This window comes from Elaeis guineensis, chromosome 8 (assembly GCF_000442705.2).
Source record: "Elaeis guineensis isolate ETL-2024a chromosome 8, EG11, whole genome shotgun sequence".
NCBI classification, from domain to species: Eukaryota; Viridiplantae; Streptophyta; class Magnoliopsida; order Arecales; family Arecaceae; genus Elaeis; species Elaeis guineensis.
In genome coordinates, this window is record NC_026000.2 from 9,684,425 (window position 1) to 9,700,801 (window position 16,377).

Consider the following 16,377-nt stretch of genomic DNA (forward strand, 5'->3'; position numbering starts at 1 on the left):
TCTTGTATTTCCTGTAAGGGTGCAAAGTAGACGGCTGAAGCTTAGTAAGTTGATTAATTTCTGGCCATCATATAAAAAACATTATCAAGCTTGAGCTTATATTGCCCTGGACATGAAAAGTTCAATTTTGAATCATTTGTCACACGAACCAAATTCTCAAGTCTAGAGCTCCTGTTCACTTTTGCAAGTCTAAAATTTCCAAGCGGAACCCATCCATGAATCAAGCATCAAAAGAATGTTTGAGCTCAACTTGTTTCTTAGCCGAATCAAGCACAAATAATCTTGTTGCCAGTAGAGCCCATGCTCGCCATGAACAGCACAGTTTGTTGTATCGTTGCATGATCAAGATGACCATCTAATCATTCAATTAGCATGCTAATCGGGTCTCAATTACATATCAACTATTACCATTGTTGCTTCTCCTTTTAATAATTTGGAAGTAACATCAACAAGGTAATGGCCTCATGGTGATACCATTCACTCGCTATCCTGATAAAACGAGTTGAACCACCAACGGTGATGACAAGGGAGTTCCAATCCAAGCACATCTTGGCGAGCTTATGAGTCAAAATATAATTTAATGCCTATTTAGAGACTTGTAAATAAGTCTTTCTCAGTCTATTCCAAGCATCACAACTTGAGCCAGTTTGTTGAGGTTCTTTAAATGAGTTTCATTAAAAAAATAATAATAATAACAGAAGCCCTTGACTAGCCAAATGCATCAAAGAATTCCTAAATAGTCTTTTCCTTAGTTTAAAATGAACAATACTTTTATAAATGAATCAATGATGATTCTGTATTGTCTGCTATAAAGTGGATTTTTTGACTAAGAATGCATTAACTGTTCCTTTGTACAGATTTACTCTCAAATAAGCATTCAACTGGTTAATTCTCTTCCTAAAACTATTTACTGTGTTGATACCGATAACAAGTGGATCTCTTCTACCAGTCTGGCTCGGCATTCCTCATCCTCGAGGATCTTATTCTTCGGCTAACAATCTTAATCGGTAGGGTCGGCATTCTTTATCTTTCTAGAAAATTAACCTTGATGTTAATCTTTGCTAATTCATTGTACGTTCAATGTATACTTTAACCATACAAGGCTTCTACAAGTTGGTAGTATGTTCACTAGCATTTGTGCATTTATGCACGATGTTGTAACAAAGCTTGGACAACATATCTTTTTGATCATATTGCAAGAAATTTTTTAAATGTTTTAGTGTAACTAAACAACTACAACTATGAAGTTAATAATTTTTAAGAGCATTTAAACCAGAATTACGTATATGGTTGCTCCATATCAATCTTTGGCCCTATATTGCAATACCTCGAACTCCTAACTTAAACAATTAACTGGTTCCACTTCCATTATTTCCTCATTTTCAGGAAACTCAATTGTAATACCATTACAATAATTTGAGCACCCGATTTTACTACACTCTCTCATTAAAAAAATAAAAAATAAAAAAAGGGTTATGTGTTCCTTCCAACATTTCAAAAGATATTGATATATATATTACCAAAAAAAAAAGATATTGAAATATATGGATTTATATAATCCTAAAAAAATTGTGAATTTTTATTTCATGATTTGAATAAAAAATAAAATATACAAACAAAATATTTGCAAGAAGCGTGATTAAGCAAGAACACCATGCTAAGGGGGCATTTGGTGACCTAAATGGTATTACTACGGTGATTTAAGCCCACCGGTGATCCTCATTCTAGGGTAATGTAAATTCCAATGATCTAAGATCACTATATTTAGTGATTATAATCCAATGACTAAAGATCCCCAGAGATCTACAAGTAACTTATTTTGTATATGATGAGAATCCAAGATCAATGGCATTATACTATAAAATATATCCCTAAAATACACTAAGAAGAATTTTTATGTATTCTCAATTTTCATGAATTAAGAATATAAGCAAATATATTGATTCTTATAGTGGTCCTATTGTTTTGTTATGAACTCTACTTTTAGTGGCCATTACTCTAAAAATTTAGATTATGTTTTCTAATTCTAGATATATAATAAAGTGCAAATGATAGCATCTTTATTGACCCCAATATTTGATGTTCTAGCACTATATTAACAGACAAAAAGGAAAACTAAGCTCAACCCATTTAGATGCCAATGGATAGATCAAAGATACTCTCCTTGATCTTAAGTTTGGACAAATTGAATCACAGTCAAGTCTATGCAACATCAACTATTTGTAATATAGTTTTATTATTGTATTATTTCTTTCTGTATATAAATTTGGAGTTATCATAACAACCAACTTCAAAATCTCTGCTATAATTTTCTATCTTTTGCCAATTGTTCTGCTCATAGGAGGGCTCACCATTGAGGAACACTGCTCTTTGCACTTAATACAATAATGCATTTATAATTTTTGGCAAATTGTATATATATATATATATATATATATATATATATATATATATATATATATATATATATATATATTCTAAGTGGTATCAGAGCCCGAGGGGAGACCGTATAAGATTAAATAGGTAAAAACTTTGTTGAAACTCATTGTCTAGAATAACCTCTGCATGACCTCAAGTTGCATAGCTATTTTACCTAGTTAAGCCATTGCGAAGGTTGTTGAGGTGCTGGCATAAATCATCGATGGTCTAGAGATTATCCTAAATAATAGTTAAAATGAATTTTTTATCTAAATCTTCTTCGACTAGTTCATCCTCCAAAGATGGAGCTACCAGTTCAAAAGAGGCTTTTATTGAAATGTTAGGAAAACAAATTGAGAAGTGGATGGTTCCTAAGGTTCTAAGAAGCTTGGTGTACAGGATGAGCTGGATCCTTCCAAACAACAGAATAAAAATAATCGAGAAAATAATATCCATTTCAAAAGATCATGAAATAATTCCAATAATAACGCAAGATTTTTAAAAAGCTATTGTTGCGGCCAATCGCCTCGTTGCCCGATCGCCGGGAAGCGTGCACCTGCAAAAGGAAGTCCGCACTGACCGGAGGCGGCTCCGGCGGGGACCCTCCGACGGTCAAGTCAGAGAGGTGACTGGGCAACAGTGAAATGCAGACAGAGAGCTCTGAGAGGGAGAGAGAGAGAGAGGAGCGAGCCTGCGTATGTGGGAGAGACGAGCGGATCGACCCCTTGCACTGTTGCCTTCCCCGGTATATATAGTGGAGCGCGGTATGGCGCCATCATTAATGGCGCGGACAAGTGAGGAACTGTCAACTCACTGTAGGCTGTCAGAGCCGCCGTGAAAACGTCATGTCGCCGTGTAGCCGTCTAATCACCAGGGTTGACCCGGCTCTCGGCGGGACAATGCCCCTAGGTAACTGTGCCGCATGTCCGTGTCAGAGCTGACAACGTCTGGCGGCCGTACGGCGGTTGGTGGAGTCGGCCGACCCAAGGTCGGTGGCCAGCAGAGTGGCGTCGGACTCCTCCGTCGGTCGGCGAGCTTCAAGTGGGTCGGCTACCGGACCTCTGGGTTTAGTCGGTCGGGAATGGACCGTGGAATGGCCGCGGTTAGCCGCTGATGGCGTCCGTTGGCCTGTCGCCCGACTTACGATCGGCCAGTCAGAGTCGTTCGTCGGGCCGTCGGTTAGTCGGTCGGGCCGCCAGCCGGTCGGTCCCTCCGATAGTCGGTCGGTCGGTCGGTGGTCGGGCCGCCAGCCGGTCGGGCCCTCCGATAGTCGGTCGGTCGGTCGGGCCGCCAGCCGGTCGGGCCCTCCGATAGTCGGTCGGTCGGTCGGTCGGTATCCCCCAACAGTTGCCCCCCTCCACTCCTAAGTCGGGTGGAGAGCTGGCCGATGCCTTCATTCGGGTAGCAAGGCCGGGCGACTGGGAGTGGATTTGTCGCATGTGCAGATCCGACCGTACCGCCGGCTGATCCGTTGTCAGACATCTCACGAATCCCAAGTGATCCGAACATCTAGTCGATGCCAGAAGTCGCGCCGGCGTCAGGTGTCAGACGCCACGCCCTGTCGTCGTCAGTCATCACGTCGGTGTCAGAAGATCGGGCGCCGGACGATACGGCGTCAGTCGATCGGATATTCGGCGCCGATCGCGGGTGAGGCGTCCCATCGGGGATGCGGACCGGCGCGGGCGGCCGACAGCGGAGCCAACCCCTGCGCGCCGCGTGTCATGGTGGTTGGCCGGCGTCCGCTCCGGCATTTAATAAGGGCGGTGCGGGCATCCCGGGGCGAAGCGCGCCGAATCCTCAGCCAACCGGCGGGCGCCACGCGTCGCGCATCTGGAGGACTTTGGTCGGCGCGGGAGCATCTCGGCCGTCGGTCGGCCCTATATATATAGGACCTCCCGGACCCTGACCCACATTTGCCATTTGCTGGGGAAACTCTGTCCGGGCGATTTCTCGGTCGTCGCGGGCAGAGCTCTTCTCTACTTCCGGAGGGTCCATCGGGTTCGTGGTCCTCCTTCCCCTTCTTCCTTTCTTTTCTTCTTTCTCTTCTTTCGGTCCCTGCACAATGACCAGGAAACCGACTCAGGGAGCTCGGTCGGGGAACCCGACCGACGACACCCGATCGGCTCCGGAAGATGAGGCCTCCTCGCTTTCGGAGCCGAACGTCGATCAGCTTCGGGAGCACTATCGCATCTCGGAGCAGTTTCGGCTCTCTGCTCCAGGGGCCGGCGGTCGGGTCAACAACCCTCCGCCCGGCGACCTGGCGCTGTATGTTGAGGACCTTCGTGCGGGTCTTCGACTTCCGATTCCGGAGTTCGTCCGGAATCTGCTTGATTACTACGGACTCTGTCCGGCGCAACTGGCGCCGAACTCTGTCCGGCTAATCATTTCTTTCGCGCTGTTGTGTCAGCTCCTGCCGACCGACCCCCGCGTTTCCCTCTTCCGGGCCTTCTTTGTGCTCCGACCCCACCCTAAAGCCCGAGGGTGGTGGCTCTTCAACCCCCGGAAGGGTCTGGCCTTCATAACCGGTCTTCCATCGTCCATTCATGGATGGAAGAACCAGTTCTTCTTTGTTTCCTCTTCCTCCTCTTGGGGCTTTCCTTCTCGCTGGGGTGTACCCCGAACTGAGGCCAACGACAACAGTCGGGTCGACGTGGACGACCGGGAGGACTTCCACCGACTCAAAGACATGTCGGTCCCGAAGCAGAGGGAGCTTGTTACCGAGAAAGCTCTCTATGACGCCGGCCTGAGTCTGGTCCCCCGAATAGGTATCGCCCGATCCCCCAGCTTTTCTTCTTGTTCGGCTTTTAGGGTAGTCCTGGTCCGGCCTTTGACATTGGTAGGTTTTGCAGGGACACCGCCGAGGATGAGGCCGACCGACGCCGAAATTCGTCAGTTTGCCGCCGCGAGGAAGAGGCCAGCGTCGGGGGCTGGCCCTTCGCGCCCTTCCAAGAGACCAGCCCCAGTCCCGCCGATCGTGGAGGCATCGGCGACCGAGGGGTCGGAGCCGATCATAGCCCTCGCGGCTCCGACCGTCCGAGTCGAGGAGAGGCCGACCGAGGAAGTGGCCGAAGGAGTGTCGGCGGTTTCGCCGCCGCGGGTGGAGCCGGATGTCGTTCGGGAAGCCGAACATCGTCCGGAGGCGTCCGCTGGCGCAACAGGGGGCGCCGGGTCGAACTCCAGCGTCCCATCGCTGCCAGCCCCGTCGGTCGGGGCAGCTGATCGGGGGAAAGCCCCGATGGAGCCCTCGGAGGAGGAGAGATCAATGCCCCCCAGCGCATACTACCCTGAGGGTGCGTCGGCCTTGGCCGACCACAACCTTGCGAGGAGGTTGTGCCAGGGGATCCTCCTCCCTACCGACGTTCAGTCGTTGCGGTCTCGGCAGGTGACCGAGATGCTGTCGTGGTTCTACCCGTCGATGGTGGAGGTAAGCTTCGCGTCACCTTTTTCCTTAGAAGAATTTTCGCTTGCCACATAATTCTGACAAAGCTTTTTTCCGTCGGCAGTTGATCTTCACCATGTCCGAGTTGGAGGCCGGATACCGAAGGTTCGGCGACGTTCGGGCAGCCTTCAAGGAAAGGTCGGCGGCGGCCGAGGCCGAAAGAGCGATGCTGGTCGACCAACTGCAGGAGTCGGTCGACCGGGAGGCCAAGTTGACGGACGAGGTCTCCCGGCTTATGGCCGAACTGAAGTCGGCCAAGAAGGAGGCCAAGCACAAAGGTCGGGTCGTGCGTCGTCTTCGACGCGAACGGGACAGTGCCACCTCCGAACTCCAAGGGGAACGCGAGCAACTTCGGGCCAGCCTGGGGAAGCTCGCGGAAACCGAAGAGGATTTGTCCATCGCCCAAATCGACGCCGAAATTGCCAGGGCCGAGGCGGAGTTGGCGAGGGAGGAGCTAGCCCATACTGAGGACGAGGTACGGTCGACGAGGGAGTCGGCCGATCGTGCGGTTGAGGACTTCTGGGCCTCCGACCGGTACAAGGAGGAGATGCTCGAGTCGGGCTTCGCCTCCTACCGGGTCGGGTTCGAGGACGGTCGGGATGCCGTCCATGCCTTGTACCCGAAGGTGGACGTCAGCCGAGTCGCCCCGCTACTCGCCGAAGAGGAGGGAACCGAAGAGGAGGCCGACCACCCGTCGGGAGGCGTCATCCCGGCGGAGGAAGCCGTCCCGGAGCAGGAGCCGACCGGAGGTCCCTTGCCGACTGAAGGACATCCTTCTGCCGTCGACCCAGCGCCGCTCATGGTCGAGACGCCGATTCTTCCCGATCCTCCGTCGGTCGAAGAGATTATCCAGGACGAATGATCGGTCCAGCCGACTGTCTTCCTTTTGTTTCTTCTTGAAAATACATGTAATCGGCTTCGGCCCGACTTTGTAATTTCTTTTAATCAATGAATGAAATTGTCTTCTCTTTTCCTTCTTGTTTGTAATGTTTCTTGTCGCTGTAATGTCGAACCCTAGTCACCAACTTAGAGAAGTCGCCAACTCGGGTAAGTCGGTAGGACTTAACCGGCTTGCACAGTTCCGAAGTAGCTTGTGTCCCGACTTCTCTAATAATTGTAGTCGCCATTCGGGCGCATCTGTCAAGTAGAGAGCCGACCGAACCTAGTAAAGGTTCGGCAGCCGGACCTTCGTAGATGCACTTAGTTGGTCACCACCCTTCGCAGTGTCGGGGGCATGATAGTAAGTCGGGTCCCCATGCTCTTGCGTCGGGTTTCATGTCCTTCGACAGACGGTGGCAAGCCGAGTGTCGTTCAGCCGGCCGTAGGTCGGTCGGCGAGTAGTGGGTGCGACTAAGGTCGCATCATGTGATAGACGGTGGTAAGCCGAATATCCCTCGACCGGCCGTAGCCTGGTCGGAAGTCGCGGCAATAGCCGCGTGGGCTTTTAGCCTTTCTTCGGTCGGGGCCCGATCGGCCAGTCGGCCGATGGATTCTGCCCGAAAATTCGACCGTAGAAGGAGTATGAACTCCCGTCATCGTAGATGCATCGGTCCGTGTAAGGGGCCGATGTGTCGTCGGTGCCAGGTCCGCGTCGATGCGTCGGGGCTGAGCGCCGATCAGTAGTCGAAGGGTTAGAACTCCGATTTTTCAAACTGAACTTGTATTCCAACAATTGAATTACAGAATTCACTGGTAATACAGCTTCAAGTTGTCGGCGTTCCAAGTCCGGGGAATGGGTTTCCCCTCAAGGGTCTCCAGTCGGTAGGCCCTCGGCCCGAAGGTGTCAGCAACCTTGTAGGGTCCTTCCCAGTTGGGAGCCAACTTCCCTTGGTCCAAGGGCTTCGACACCTCCGCCTTCCTCAAGACTAGGTCGCCAGGTTTAAAGAGCTTTGGTCTGACCTTGGCGTTGTAGTACCGGGCGACCCTCTGTCGGTAGGAGGCCATTCGAATTTGAGCCTCATCTCGCAGTTCGGGGAGAAGATCTAGGTCGGCCCTCCGGCTTTCGGAGTTGTCCGGCTCGCGGTACCGCTCGACCCTTGAAGAGGGCAGGCCAATCTCGAGCGGGATCATGGCTTCTGTCCCGTAGGCCAAACTGAACGGCGACTCTCCGGTTGGGACGCGGGGGGTCGTTCGGTAAGCCCACAGGACGGAGCCCAGCTCGTCGACCCAGAGACCTTTGGCTTCGTTTAGTCGGGTCTTGAGTCCATGGAGCAAGGTTCGGTTCGTCACCTCAACCTCACCGTTGGACTGTGGGTGCCCGACTGAAGTTAGTCGATGACGGATGTGGAACCTGGCGCAGAAGTCCTTGAAGTCTTGGTTGTCGAATTGCCGTCCGTTGTCGGTGATGATGGTGTGCGGCAATCCAAACCTGAAGATGATGGACTTTTGGACGAAGTCCTCCATCTTCCGCTCGATGATCTGCGCCAAGGGCTCGGCCTCGACCCACTTCGTGAAGTAGTCGATGGCGACAACGATGAACTTCCTTTGGCCCGACGCCGGTGGGAAGGGGCCGAGAATATCGACTCCCCACTGAGCGAAGGGCCATGGAGCGACAATGGGAGTGATTTGGCTGGCCGGTTGGTGCTGAATATTGGCATACTTCTGACATGGCTCGCACCTTCGGACCAACTCTGCCGCATCCTTCCTCATGGTCGGCCAGTAGTAGCCCTGTCGTAAGACCTTGAAGGCTAAGGACTTGCCCCCCAAGTGATTCCCACAAATTCCTTCGTGAACCTCTCGGAGGGCGTAGTCAGCGTCGGTCGGTCCCAAGCACCTGAGCAGAGGGAGGGAGAACGACCTCTTGTAGAGTCGGCCGTCCATGATCACATATTGTGACGCCGACCATCGGAGTCGCTTGGCCTCCGCGGGATCTTCGGGACTGGTCCCCTCGGACAGGTACTGGATGATCGGGTCCATCCAACTTGGTTCAGACGTTAGCTGCTGTACTTCTTCGACCCGATCGATGCTCGGCTGTTGGAGGTTTTCGACAAACGTCCGACCCAAAGAATCATAGGCCGACGTTGCCAATCTGGAGAGAGCGTCGGCACGGGCGTTCTCCGTCCTGGGGATGTGGGAGATCTCGAAATGCCCGAAGCGGGCCACGAGATCCTTTACCTTCTGAAGATACTTGATCATGGTCGGATCTCGCGCCTCGAAGTCGCCCTTGACCTGCCCCACGATCAGCTGAGAGTCGGAGAATGCCCGGAGGCTGTCGACGCCCAGTTCCTTCGCCATCCTCAAGCCCGCGAGGAGTGCCTCGTATTCAGCTTGATTGTTGGAGGCCTTGAAGTCGAACCGGAGGGCGTATTCGGTGACTACCCCATCCGAGTTCGTGAGCAGGAGCCCGGCCCCGCTTCCCTGAGCGTTGGAGGCTCCATCGATGTGAAGTACCCAGGTGGAGATCGGGTCTGGCTCAGAGACCGAATCTCGTCCCGGGCCTTCAGCTCCCGACCTTCGGTCGGTCGTCGGGCATTCAGCGATGAAGTCGGCCAAGACCTGAGCCTTCAAGGCAGGCCTCGGTCGGTACTGAATGTCGAACTCGCTAAGCTTCATTGCCCACTTAGCGAGTCGTCCGGATGTGTCGGGTCGGCGCAGTACGGCCCTCAGGGGCTGGTTGGTGAGTACCACGATGGCGTGGGCCTGGAAGTATGGTCGGAGCCGTTGCGCGGAGACGGTCAGGGCGAAAACCATCTTTTCCATCTCCGAGTATCTTGCTTCGGCGCCGTGGAGCACTTTGCTGGTGTAGTAGATGGGCTGATGGGTTCGGCACTCGTTTTCCCGAACGAGCACCGAGCTGATCGCCTCAGAAGATGTGGCCAAGTAGAGATACAAGGTCTCCCCGACCTGCGGCTTCACGAGCAGCGGCGGGGAAGCCAAGTACCTTTTCAGGTCTTCAAAGGCCTGTTCGCACTCATCCGACCAAGAGAAACCGTTCGCCTGGCGCAGGGTCTTGAAGAACGGGAGGCACCTTTCAGCTGATCGGGAAATGAATCGGCTAAGAGCGACGATTCTTCCGTTCAGTCGTTGGACCTCCTTCTTGGTGTTCGGATGACGCATGTCGAGGATCGCCTTTATCTTCTCAGGGTTGGCCTCGATCCCTCTCTGAGAAACGAGGAATCCGAGGAACTTCCCCGAGGTCACCCCGAAGGCGCATTTGGTCGGGTTGAGCTTCATTCGGTGTCGTCGAAGGGTGCGGAAGGTCTCCTCGAGATCCTGAACATGGTCCGGGATCTGCGTGCTCTTTACCAGCATGTCGTCCACGTACACCTCCATGTTACGCCCGATCTGGTCTTTGAAGACCTTATTGACGAGTCGCTGGTAGGTGGCGCCGGCATTCTTCAATCCAAAGGGCATCACCCGATAACAATAGAGGCCCTTGGGGGTCACGAACGCGGTGTGCTCCTCGTCTTCAGGCGCCATCCGGATCTGATTGTACCCGGCGAAGGCGTCCATGAAGCTAAGCAGCCGAAATCCGGACGTCGCATCCACCAGCTGGTCGATCTTCGGGAGTGGAAAACTATCCTTCGGGCATGCTCGGTTGAGGTCGGTATAGTCGATGCAGATCCTCCATTTCCCGCTGGCTTTCTTGACCATGACGACATTGGCAAGTCAATCGGGATACGTGGATTTCCGAATGAAGCCTGCTTCGAGCAGCTTGTCCACTTCTTCGTCAATGGCCTTCTGCCTTTCTGGGGCGAAGGACCTTTTCTTCTGCCTCACCGGCTTCATCGTCGGGTCGATGTTGAGTCGGTGAGTAATTGTTTCTGGAGGGATGCCCGACATATCTGCTGCCGACCATGCGAATATGTCGGCATTGGCCGTCAGCAGCTCCGCCAGTCGGTGGCGTTCGGTGTCGGGCAATTGAGACCCGATCCAAACTTTTCTGTCGGGATTTTCTCCTATCGGGATCGCCTCGAGCTGCTCGGCCGGCGAACCCCGCTCTTCCTCCTCCCGTTGATCCAGTTTGTCGATTGTCAGGGGATCCTTCGTCTCGTCGCTTTGGGCGGAGATTTGGAAGCATCGTCGGGCGAGCTGTTAATCTCCGCGCATCTCCCCGACTCCGCTTTTTGGTCGGGAATCGAACAAGGAGATGGTACGTCGAAACGATCGCCCTGAGGGCGTTCAGTCCGGGTCGCCCGAGTATGGCATTGTAGGCCGAAGGAACTTGGACGACCGCGAAAATGAGGGAGACTGTGCTTTGCCGTGGTTCGGTACCGACCGTCACGGGCAGGGTGATTTCTCCTTCTGTCGTGACGGTGTCTCCGGCAAAGCCGATCAAGGGCGTGGAGACCCACTAAGTCGATCAGTCGGTAGTCGCATTCGGGAAAAGGTCGAGTAAAACAAAACATTTGTCGAACTTCCATTATCAACAAAAATTCGTTTTACATCATAATTGGCTATTGTCGCCGACACAACAACAGCGTCGTCGTGGGGAGTCTGGATGCCCCGAACGTCGTCTTCTGAGAAGGTAATCACGTCGTCCGGCGCGGCTTTTTCGTCGGCTCCCCCCTGTAGACGTCCCCGATCCCAGCCGCTTGGAGATCATGTTGATGACTCCAGCCGTCGGCTGGTTAATCGGTGCCTCTTCAGTCGGCTGGGGGCGTCGATCGGCAGTCGGTCGGGTCGGCGGACCCTTTCGAAACTTGCCGAGATACCCCCGGCGGATGAGATTTTCGATCTCATCCTTCAACTGGATGCACGCTCGGTGTCGTGGCCGTGGCTCCGATGGAACCGGCAGTACTTCCGATGGTCGAGGCCCTTTGCCTTCAGAGGCGGAGGCCGTCGCAGGTATTCTTCCCCTTCGATCTCCATCAAGATCTGCGCACGGGGAGCGGAGAGAGGAGTGTAGGAGTCATACCTGGGACGCACCGACCTCGGAGTCTGTCGGCGGGGTGATTTTTGGATCTGTCGGGGTGGAGAAAGCCGACTATCGGCCGGGGGCCTGCTTGGTTCGGCGGGCTCCCGACCTTTTCTTCGCTTCTCCTTCGGACCCCTGGGCTCGACCAAGCGTCGGTCGGACGCTCCTTCGTCCGCGCGCATATACTTGTATGCGCGCTCCAGTAGCTCGGCGTATGTTCGGGGGAGGGTCTTGTCCAGAGAATAAGTAAATCGGGACGACCTCAGGCCCCGCTTCATGGCTGAAACCGCCATGTCTTCGTTGAGGTCCCGGACCTCGAGCGTGGCCGCATTGAATCGCGCCACGAAGTGTCGGAGCGTCTCGTTTTCCCCCTGCTTGAGGGAGAAAAGGCTATCCGACGTTCGCGGCGGCTTTCGGCTGGTGCTGAAATGGGCCACGAACGAGTGCTCGAGCTGCGCGAAGGAATGGATACTGCCCGATCGAAGACCGGAGTACCAAGCCCTGGCAGCCTTGCGAAGTGTGGCGGGGAAGCCGATGCAAAAAAGAGCGTCGGTTGCCCCTTGAATGTCATGAGAGCTTTATAGCTCTCGAGGTGGTCGACTGGGTCGGTGGAGCCGTCGTATGGCTCCACGTTCGGCATTTTGAACCGACTGGGAATCGGCTCATCGAGGACCAGTCGAGAGAGAGGCTGGGCGGTCTGGAAGTCGACGTCGTTCGAAGACTTCTGGCCGTCCATCTGCAGTTGGGCGAGCCGGCGGTCGATCTCCTCGAACCGTCGCTCGTAGTCGTCCGCTCGTCGATGCTGGGAGACCCCGGGAGTGGAGCCTCCGGAGGATTCTGAAAGAGAGGCCGACGGTGTGCGCGGCCGCTTTTCCTTCCTCGCCCGTTCCAACGGGGAAGGAGAGGGCCGCTGAGACCGTCGGTCGTCGCGCCGTGGTCGCCCCTCCTCCTCTCCGTGGGAGCGCTGTTGAGAGCGCTCGCATGGAGGCGACAGGGGTCGGCGCGGCCGTCGGCGGCTGCTCCTGGAAGGCATAGGTCGGGCCGCCGGTTGTTGCTGGAGGCTTTTGACTGCGTCGGTCAGTACGGTCATCTGCCGTACGATGGCCGCAATCTGGGCCTCCGTGGTCACTGCAGGGCGCGGAGAGCTAGGCTCCGCCGCCGGTGGGGCGGGGAGGCTTCTTCCCGGCGGGAAGAGCGCCTTGCCGACCCAGTGACTCTCGATCGTTGAGCTCTTGTCTTTGTCATGCTGTCCCCTACCTGGCGCGCCAATCTGTTGCGGCCAATCGCCTCGTCGCCCGATCGCCGGGAAGCGTGCACCTGCAAAAGGAAGTCCGCACTGACCGGAGGCGGCTCCGGCGGGGACCCTCCGACGGTCAAGTCAGAGAGGTGACTGGGCAACAGTGAAATGCAGACAGAGAGCTCTGAGAGGAGAGAGAGAGAGAGAGGAGCGAGCCTGCGTATGTGGGAGAGACGGACGGATCGACCCTTGCACTGTTGCCTTCCCCGGTATATATAGTGGAGCGCGGTATGGCGCCATCATTAATGGCGCGGACAAGTGAGGAACTGTCAACTCACTGTAGGCTGTCAGAGCCGCCGTGAAAACGTCATGTCGCCGTGTAGCCGTCTAATCACCAGGGTTGACCCGGCTCTCGGCGGGACAATGCCCCTAGGTAACTGTGCCGCATGTCCGTGTCAGAGCTGACAACGTCTGGCGGCCGTACGGTGGTTGGTGGAGTCGGCCGACCCAAGGTCGGTGGCCAGCAGAGTGGCGTCGGACTCCTCCGTCGGTCGGCGAGCTTCATGTGGGTCGGCTACCGGACCTCTGGGTTTAGTCGGTCGGGAATGGACCGTGGAATGGCCGCGGTTAGCCGCTGATGGCGTCCGTGGCCTGTCGCCCGACTTACGATCGGCCAGTCAGAGTCGTCCGTCGGGCCGTTGGGTTTTAGTCGGTCGGGCTGCCAGCCGGTCGGGCCTCCGATAGTCGGTCGTCGGTCGGGCCGCCAGCCGGTCGGGCCTCCGATAGTCGGTCGGTCGGTCGGGCCGCCAGCCGGTCGGGCCCTCCGATGGTCGGGTCGGTGGGTATCCCCCTACAATAATTAATTGTGAGCATCTGTCTGATAACGCCATTATTGCGGTGTATTATTCACAGTCCCGTTGTAGCAGCTGATAACGATGGCTGTGATTTTATGATGGCCATCGTTTTTTCCCAGCAAAACGCATTTGACGGCTGGACTGGACTGGCTCGTTACTGATGTCTGTTTTCCCTTGTTTTTCGTCACCGGCCACATTGATAGGCCATGTGAACGGACGCTACAGACACAGCACAGAAAAGCATCCACATGGGTCTGTCGGGATTTAACAATTGCAGGCTCACCGGGGGCCTCATGAGCTGTCTGATTGGACGTACTCTTCTCCGCCTAAAGATTAATCCATCAAGAAAACTCTCTCTGAAAGAAAAGAATTGTGAATAATAAGAAATCGGAGCAGAGATCCCATCTCGGATCTAACAGGCTCCATGTGGCGACGCTATCAGCGGTAATGCCCTTTAGTTAAATAAAGACTAAACAAATCGTGCCACGACAATTGCGACGGCAGGAAAGGAACAGCGGCTAGCTATATGCTTATTGTTATGTAAAACATTATCACCGTACACATATTATTATCTCATGCCCCAGAGGTTAGGTCAGGTATGGATTATTCGGTCGTCTCACACACGCACGACAAATACAAGAATTACAAAGGGAAATCGGAAAAAATGAAAAAGTAAATACGAAGAATGAAGAAGGAAGGAGACCACGTGCTGCGACAGCGACAGCAGAACAAGAATGGTATACTGTTCGTCCCTATTCATCTAATCCATCCGCCGTCTCGTCATGTATCTAGAGAGATATCAAGTAGCTGGAAGCGACCGACAGAAGAGCAACCGCCAGGGAGAAAATGAAGGGGCGCGCCGGTGGAGCGGAGCTAGATCCACCGGACGGCCCAGGTGCCATCGGCGACTGCGGGTTGCCGGAGGACCCGGCTGAGGCAGGCGCTGGGCTGCCGGAGGACCCGGCTGAGGCGGGCACTGGGCTGCCAGAGGGCCCGGCTGAGGCGGGCGCTGGGGCGCCGGAGGGCGTGGGACCGCTGGTCGTCGGGGCGGGCGCGGGCCGGCGGAGACGACGAGGCAACGGTGATGGCCAGCTTCTGGCCGGCGGAGCAGTGGCCGCTGACGCCGCAGATGTAATAATGGTCCCCGGAGGAGGTGATGGTGACGGTGCCGGACCTGTGGACAGGGTGGAGCCGATCTGGTCCTTGGTCGAGCAGGCATCGTAGCTGGACTTTGGCAGTTGGACCACGTTGTGGATCCCCGTTGGGAAATTGAAAACTGCAGATATATACAAACCCGCCGTTATGATCACCATCATCGTCATCAAAAGACACACTTCATCAGTTTGGCCAATCAAAATCAAACATGTAAAATACTGGGTGACTTTGATGGCCCATCCATCATCATCATCGTCATCAATCACACACACACACACAGAGTATGACAGTACTGCCTTATAAAATCCTCTTTCCGTCAATCACCTTGACGGCCGGGGAGGGTGGGAGAGAGCGAAAAAAGTTTTATGCACCGATGGTAGTTTCAGCAGTCGGTAACTATTTTTGATAGTTGAGTTGAGACGAGGAGTACTGCACTTACCAAGGGTGTCGCCCACGACGAAGGTCTGGGAGGACGACCACTTGTCGTAGAAGCTGGCGTTGGGTGGGATGGTCCATCCGGTGCCGCTGCCGCCCACCACGTGCCTCGTGGCCGCTGTGACCACTGAGCCCTCCAGCAAAAGGCTGGCCGCCACCACGGCGACCATCATCCAGGCCCAGTCCGCTCTTTTGCCGCCTCCTGATCCACCCATCCCCTTTCGCTCGTTGGGTTTAGTGTTCTGCAGGTCGCCCCTCCAACCCCACCTTCTCCTTCAAATCCGCGTGCTCGCTTTCCTGCAGATCTGCGTTGCTAGGTGCTCTCAGATTATGTATGTAAGCGATGGGTGGTGTGCGGGAGTGCTATTTCTAACAGAAAGATGAGCCGATAGGATGAGGTTCTCGATCTATGCCTACCAGGCTATTTATATTTCCAAAACGGGGTGGGGTTTGCCTTTTCGTAGGTGGGAGGAAGGTTTAGGCGATGGGTTAAAACTGGCTGTGTGAACCGAGGCGTAAAATGTCCACGCGGCTAGTTGTTGCTGACCAGAACCTAACCTAACCTGCCGCATCTCACCGACGGGACGCGTTCGTCCTCGGGGCATGGCCTTGGCTGGTGGGTGTGACTGCCACCACCCACAATGTTTCTTTTTCTCGCGGCTAGCTGGTGATGCATGCTGCGCCGCGTGTGGAAGCAAACGCCGCAGCTGGCCTCTACTTTTTGTCCACTAGCTCACGACCCGGCTCGCTCGTGGTCTCTGTATCCGGTCCACCTAATACTTTCGGGCGCGGATCCTGCAGTGCACCACAGCATATGGTGCCGTGCAAATGTACGGCCATGGTTTGTTGGCCGTCCATCGTGAGATGGATGGCCAACGGGATTGCAGTGCGTACAGCGGTGCGTTGCACGCACCAGAGCACGCGATTTCAATAATTTCTCTTGTCGGGGCCCGTCTTGCCTACAACATGGCATGTACGCGGC

The 16,377-nt window shown here is 54.3% G+C and overlaps 1 pseudogene; it reads right to left on the reverse strand.

Annotated features, from left to right (window-relative positions):
• Positions 1-14,245: 14,245 nt before the first annotated feature.
• On the reverse strand, positions 14,246-15,724 carry LOC140851255 (chemocyanin-like; annotated as a pseudogene).
• Between the last annotated feature and the right edge of the window lie 653 nt (positions 15,725-16,377).